General features: G+C 44.8%; 6 protein-coding genes across 33 annotated transcripts in view; 4 read left to right on the plus strand and 2 right to left on the minus strand.

The window, feature by feature from the left end:
• The window catches only part of LOC114641503 (tripartite motif-containing protein 16-like), a 1,283,323-nt gene that overhangs the window by 843,409 nt on the left and 433,511 nt on the right, over window positions 1-6,403 (minus strand). The window lies entirely within an intron of this gene.
• LOC114652539 (tripartite motif-containing protein 16-like) overlaps window positions 1-6,403 on the minus strand; it is an 837,738-nt gene that overhangs the window by 517,546 nt on the left and 313,789 nt on the right. The gene's annotated exons all lie outside the window — the stretch shown is intronic.
• The window catches only part of LOC114652524 (tripartite motif-containing protein 16-like), a 538,688-nt gene that overhangs the window by 383,609 nt on the left and 148,676 nt on the right, over window positions 1-6,403 (plus strand). The gene's annotated exons all lie outside the window — the stretch shown is intronic.
• LOC114652414 (tripartite motif-containing protein 16-like) overlaps window positions 1-6,403 on the plus strand; it is a 1,097,043-nt gene that overhangs the window by 259,969 nt on the left and 830,671 nt on the right. The gene's annotated exons all lie outside the window — the stretch shown is intronic.
• The window catches only part of LOC114643026 (tripartite motif-containing protein 16-like), a 1,170,030-nt gene that overhangs the window by 60,094 nt on the left and 1,103,533 nt on the right, over window positions 1-6,403 (plus strand). The gene's annotated exons all lie outside the window — the stretch shown is intronic.
• The window catches only part of LOC127527845 (zinc finger protein 184-like), a 579,825-nt gene continuing 575,564 nt past the window's right edge, over window positions 2,143-6,403 (plus strand). For both annotated transcript variants that reach the window (XR_007934997.1, XM_051927985.1), the window contains exon 1: window positions 2,143-2,474. The gene's annotated coding sequence lies outside the window, so the exon portion shown is untranslated. The remainder of the gene's footprint in view (window positions 2,475-6,403) is intronic.

Raw genomic sequence — 6,403 nt, forward strand, 5'->3', positions numbered from 1 at the left:
TTCACATCATTGACACATTCACACATTTCAGTACAGGAAGTGTTGTAAAGACAAAGAGACCATCAGAAATTGTAACACAATTCATTCATTCGTTCTCAGATAAGAGTACATGGAGCTCCTCAGAAACTACTTAGTGATAATGGTGGGGAATTAGAGAGATGGCAGAGAATTTTAACATTGAAACAAAGACCACCACTGCATACAGTCTCTTGGGTAATGGACTACCTGAGAGACACAATCAGACACTCACAGAAATTATACAGAAAGTGATAAAGAATACTGGATGTGACTGTTAGTGCCAGATTAGTGCCACTGGGCACCAATGGTAAAGAATACCATGCACAATATTTATGGGTACAGCTCATATCAGATGGTGTTTGGCAGAAATCCAAATCTTCCTTGTGTTCTCGTAGACAGACCACCCGCCCTAGAAGGCACCACTAGGAGTGTGTCAGTGGAGCACATATTCCAGCGCTGCACACTCCAAGAAGAGCATTTAATGAAGCCGAGTGTTCAGACCGAATATGGAGAGCACTCCAGAGACAGCTTAATTCTGAAAATGATAAATCTGAGACAAAGTGGACAACAAAAGAGTGGACTGTGCAGAATGGAAGGGACCTGCAGATGTCATTGGACAGGATGGAGTTGTGAAATGTGTCAGACATGGAGGTGCTCTTGGAAGGGCCCACCATTCTAGACTACGTAAAGTCAACGGTAAAGGTGACAATCGACATACCACCAGCAGTGAGAGAGAGAGATGAAGAGAGAGATTTATCTAACACTACATCAGATAATGAAGACACTGGAGATGAGAAGGAGACTCTAAACTCTTCAGTCCCAGTAGAAGATGTCGATGTTGAAGTTGAGCAAACTCACAGGTTAAGATGGAGTCATTGTGTTTGTCTAAAAAAGGGGCAAACTGTGAGATCTGTGGACGGAGATGGTGGCATACAGATAAAATATTAGATTGGTCTGGCAAAGCAGAAATTGGTATAATTTAGAGTTTACTGATCCTGACAGCATTCCTGACACAGAAGGGTCTGTTGAGACATCAAGTTTTGATAATCTGCAAGTTGAACCAGAAACTAATGAACTGCAACTATGGGACTTGTGTGTGGAGATCACGGAGATATCAGCTGAGTTAGCAAAGCAGGAAGAGATAAGCAGCTGGGAAAGAAATGGAGCATCTGAGGAGGTGGAAAACCACAAGATGGATATGCCCTTTAAAAAGAGACTTCAGTAGGAATCGCACCTAAAGCACACCTTAGTGGCACAAGGGTCTGAGGGGCAAGATAGGAGTGGGCTCAACAGAGATTCACCAACATGGGCATCAGAATCTGCTCACCAAGGACTCTGAGGCGGCACTGACACTTTAAACAATGACGACAGACAGTTGAGCTCCAGCCCATAATAGTCGAGTCGCAGCTCTGCAGCTTTCACATTTTTATGGCTTCATATGGTTGGATGCAAACAGCCCTGATGGGCTCACCACTACCCTGGCTTGAGTCCTGTTCTTCATTTAACACGGCCATCTCAGGTAAGCAAAACTATAAAAGTACATAGAAATACTGAAAGTAGTTGTAAAGGATAAAAGACATTAAATAAAACAATACCGTTAAAAATATCACAAAAATGTACTCGTAATGCCATGCCAGCTGTAGATTTTACTGTATCCCTCCAGCAGCACTAGCTTGTGTATTGTTTGTATTTTTTATTTCCCATTAAACAAATCAAAGTCTCCCTGTTACAGTGAAACCGCACGAGCATCTTTCCTGATAAAGAAAATACAAAAAATAAAATCATTTAAATTATTTCTAATAGGTCTCAATATGAGATTATCTGGTGGAAATTAAACCTGAACGCGCTCTGTAAAGTTACATCGCTCGACGCCTCTTTAACTAAGTTTACAGATGAAGATTTTAGAGAAAAATGAAAAAAACACAAAGAACACGCAGAGCTCGAGAAAAATCAGAAATGAACGACAGGGCCGTGCGGGAGCGAGCGGCTGAACAAGCGCGTCCCCGACGTACAGCACAGTTCGGAGCATGCGCGAAATCTAAAGGGGAAGCGGCGCGGAAAAGTGCACGAGCGCGAAGAGAGCAGAAGCAATCCCGATTTAACGCGCAGATGTCTCACCTTTGCTTGATCTTATGGCCGTGATGTCGGAGCGCGAGGGTCTCATAAAAGCAAACTAGTGATGTGTTGCTGGATACTGATGTGTCGAGCTTTCGACAAGTAGATATTGCTGCAGATGAGGGGGATGACCAAATAGGCAGCTGACTGCACAGATATCAATGACGTCATGACGCCAGCGTGCCTCAAAATCACGTGACAGGAGCATTTCAAACAAGCATCATAGCGGCGTATCGAGAGCGCAACACGTCAGTATCCAGCAGCACATCACTAGTCTGCTCTTATAAGACCCCCGCGCTCAGACTTGTTCACGGCCATAAGATCGAGCAAAGGTGCGGAAGGTGAGACAAAGTCGAACGTGGCGATCGCGTACGGATAGAAATGCCAGCAGAGAGTAAGATCGCGACATGCTGAGCGGTTTTAAATTTGAGGAGTTGCCTGACGCCGCGTGGTTCGCTTAAGTGTTGGGGATTGAACGCTACGTGGAGGAGGAGGCGGCACAGCAAATCGCACCTCCAGGAGTTTACTGTGGATGACGGGGGCCGCACACTTTTAGCTGGTGCCTCGTTAATTTATTTTCCGGTCGGTGTCCCGTGAAATGTAATGCTACATCTGACTTGGCGGAGGCGCGTTAAATCGAGATCTCTTCTGCTCTCTTCCCCCTTTTGATTTCGCGCATGCTCCGATATGTGCTGTCCGTCGAACACGCGCTTGTTCAGCCGCTCGCTCCCGCACGTCCCTGTCGTTCATTTCTGATTTTTCTCGAACTCTTCGTCATCTTTGCGTTTTTTTCTTTTTTCCACTAAAGCCTTCATCAGCAACTTTATTAAAGTGGCGTCACACGATGTAACTTTACAGGATGCGTTCAGTTTTCGTTTCCACAAGTTTGTCTCATACTGAGACCTATTAGAAATAATTAAAATGATTTCATATTTTAGTATTTTCTTATCCGGGAAGATGCTCGTGCGGTTTCTTTGTAGCAGGAAATAAAATAAAATAGGAAATAAAAAATACAAACATTACACAAGCTAGTGCTGCTGGGGGAATACAGTAAAATCTACAGCTGGCATTACGAGTACAGTTTTGTGATATTTGAAACGGTATTGTTTTATTTAATGTCTTTTATCCTTTACAACTACTTTCAATATTTCTGTGTACTTTTATTCTTTTGCTTACTAGAGATGGCCGTGTTAAATGAAGAACAGGACTCAAATCAGGGTAGTGGTGAGCCCATCAGGGCTGTTTGCATCCAACCATATGAAGCCATCACAATGTGAAAGCTGCAGAGCCGCGACTCGACTATTATGGGCTGGAGCTCAACTGTCTCTCCTCATTGTTTAATGTGGCAGTGCCGCCTCAGAGACCTTGGTGAGCAGATTCTGATGCCCATGTTGGTGAATCCCTGTTGAGCCCACTCCTATCTTGTTCCTCAGACCCTCGTGCCACTAGGTGTGCTTTAGGTACGATTCCTGCTGAAGTCTCTTTATTTTTATTTTTTTACATCTTTTATTGATTTTATTGAAATCGCACAACATTCCATATAGATAGATAGATACTTTATTAATCCCAGGGGGAAATTCACAATTTTAGATCAATTTTACAAGAATAGGATTGAAAACAAATCAACCCCCACCCCTGAGAGAGAGAGCATGGGCAGCAGAATAAAACTTAAAACTAGTAAAAATAAGCAAATAGATAAATTAATAAGTGAATATAGAAAAAGAAAAAAGAGAATAGGGTAAAGAATATGCCTCCTCGGTGGTTTAAAATCTTATTCTGAAATGTTATTGATCAGATCCTGCTGGGTTTTGAAAAATTTCTGCACAGATCCTCTAAGTGAGAATTCAGGGCCTGCTGCTTTCCCACTCTGAAGTGACTTTATAGCATCTCGTAATTCTGGTAGTGCCAGACGTTTATTCAGTTCCTCAGCACTAAAAGTATCTATTTGTGGTATCTGCAATGTATTCAGAAATACATTAGATTGTTGTCTTCTTTAAACTCAGTAGAATATAATAGAATATATTATAGTAGTCTCTAAATGTGTGCATTATATTTTTATGGTCAATGATTTTGTCTCCATTTGTGTTGGTGATTACTGGGATTGCATTGTGAACTTCTTGCTGGTGGATTTATTGAGCTAAGAGCTTATTAGCTTTCTCTCCATGTTCATAGTAATGATGTTTTGATTTAAAAATTAGTTGTTCAGTTTCTTTAGTTGTTAAGAGGTGGAGTTCTGAATGCAGAGCCTGCCTTTTCCTATGAAGAGCCTCACTTGGACACCTGGCATGTTCTTCATCCATCAATTATCCACCGCTTATCCAAAGTCAGGTCGCGGGGGCAGCAGCCTAAGCAGGGAAGCCCTGACCTCGCTCTCCCCGGCCACCTCCTCCAGCTCCTCTGGGAGGACCCCGAGGCGTTCCCAGACCAGCCGGGAGATATAATCCCTCCAGCATGTCCTGGGTCTGCCCCATGGCCTTCTCCCAGTGGGGCATGTCCGGAACACCCCCCCACAGGGAGGCGTCTAGGGGGCATCCTAACCAGATGCCCTAACCACCTCAACTAACTCCTCTCAATGCGGAGGAGCAGCGACTCTACTCCGAGTCTCTCCCGGATAACTGAACTCCTCACCCTATCTCTAAGGGAAAGTCCAGCCACCCTGCGGAGAAAACTCATTTCGGCCTCTTGTATCCACGATCTTGCTCTTTCGGTCACTACCCTAAGCTCGTGGCCATAGGGGCGGGTAGGAATGTAGGTCGACTGGTAAATTGACAGCCTCGCCTTTTGGCTCAGCTCTCTCTTCACCACGACGGACCATTGCAGAGCCCGCATTACTGCGGATGCTGCACCGATCCATCTGTCAACCTCCCGTTCCATTCTTCCCTCACTCATGAACAAGACCCAGAGATACTTGAACTCCTTCACTTGAGGCAGTACTGTGTTCCCAACCTGGAGAGAGAATTACACCTTTTTCCGGCTGAGAACCATGGCCTTGGATTTAGATTTGCTGACTCTCATCCCCGCCGCTTCACACTTAGCTGCGAACCGCTCCAGTGAGAGCTGGAGGTCACTGTCCGATGAAGCCAACAGAACCACGTCATCTGCAAATAATAGAGACGAGTTTCTGAGGTCACCGAACAAGACCCCCTCCGCTCCTTGGCTGCGCCTAGAAATTCTGTCCATATAACTTATGAACAGAATCGATGACAAAGTGCAGCCCTTGCGGATTCCAACCTCAACAGGAAATGAGTCTGACTTATTACCGGCAATGTGGACCAAGCTCCTGCCCCTCTTTTACAGGGACTGGATGGCTTGTAAGAACAAGCCTTGTACCCCGTACTTTTGGAGCACACCCCACAGGATGCTTCAAGGGACACAGTCGAATGCCTTCTCCACTTCCACGAAATGCATGTGGACTGTTTTGAGCAAACTCCCATGCCCCCTCCAGGATCCTGGCCAGGGTGTAGAGCTGTTCCAGTATTCCACGGCCAGGACGGTATCTGCATTGTTCCTCTTGAATCCGAGATTCGACCATCAACTGAACTCTCTTCTCCAGCACCCCTGAATAGACCTTACCGGGGAGGCTGAGGAGTGTGATCCCCGTATAATTGGAGCACATCCTCCGGTCACCCTTCTTAAAAAGGGGAACCACCACCCCGGTTTGCCAATCCAGAGGCACTGCCCCCGATGTCTATGCGATGTTGCAGAGACGTGTCAACCAGGACAGCCCCACAACATCCAGAGCCTTGAGGAACCCAGGCTGAACCTCGTCCACTCCAGGGGGCCTGCCACCTCAGAGCTTTTTAACTACCTTGGCGACCTCAGCCCCTTTTATGGACGGACATACCTAGAGACAGAGCACGTCCAAAATAAGCCCCCTACAGCGGTGTATGTGAATTAAAATAGAGATATCTATTGCCAATACAGTCTAAAAACAACAAAAAAAAAAAAGAAAAGAAAATCTTCAACATTCTTGACAGGTTAAGATAATAACCCAGGGTTAGGGGGGGAGCGGTATGACCAAAATTCTATATCACAGTATTTTTCTAAATTATCCCGGTTTCACAGTATTCGACAGTATTTTTTTTCCCCATGCATGAGTGGATGTTAAACACATTTTTCCACTGCAATTACTGGCTAAGAATAACCTATTCCACTGTCAAGAGTATTGTACATTGTACAAAAAAACATTTTAATGCGCACACAAGTATTAATACAATTTTGCATTGCCCCATAAAGTGATAGTTTTCAAGAGGGTGGCACTAATGGAGAA

The sequence above is a fragment of the Erpetoichthys calabaricus genome, chromosome 5, assembly GCF_900747795.2.
Source record: "Erpetoichthys calabaricus chromosome 5, fErpCal1.3, whole genome shotgun sequence".
Taxonomy (NCBI): Eukaryota; Metazoa; Chordata; class Cladistia; order Polypteriformes; family Polypteridae; genus Erpetoichthys; species Erpetoichthys calabaricus.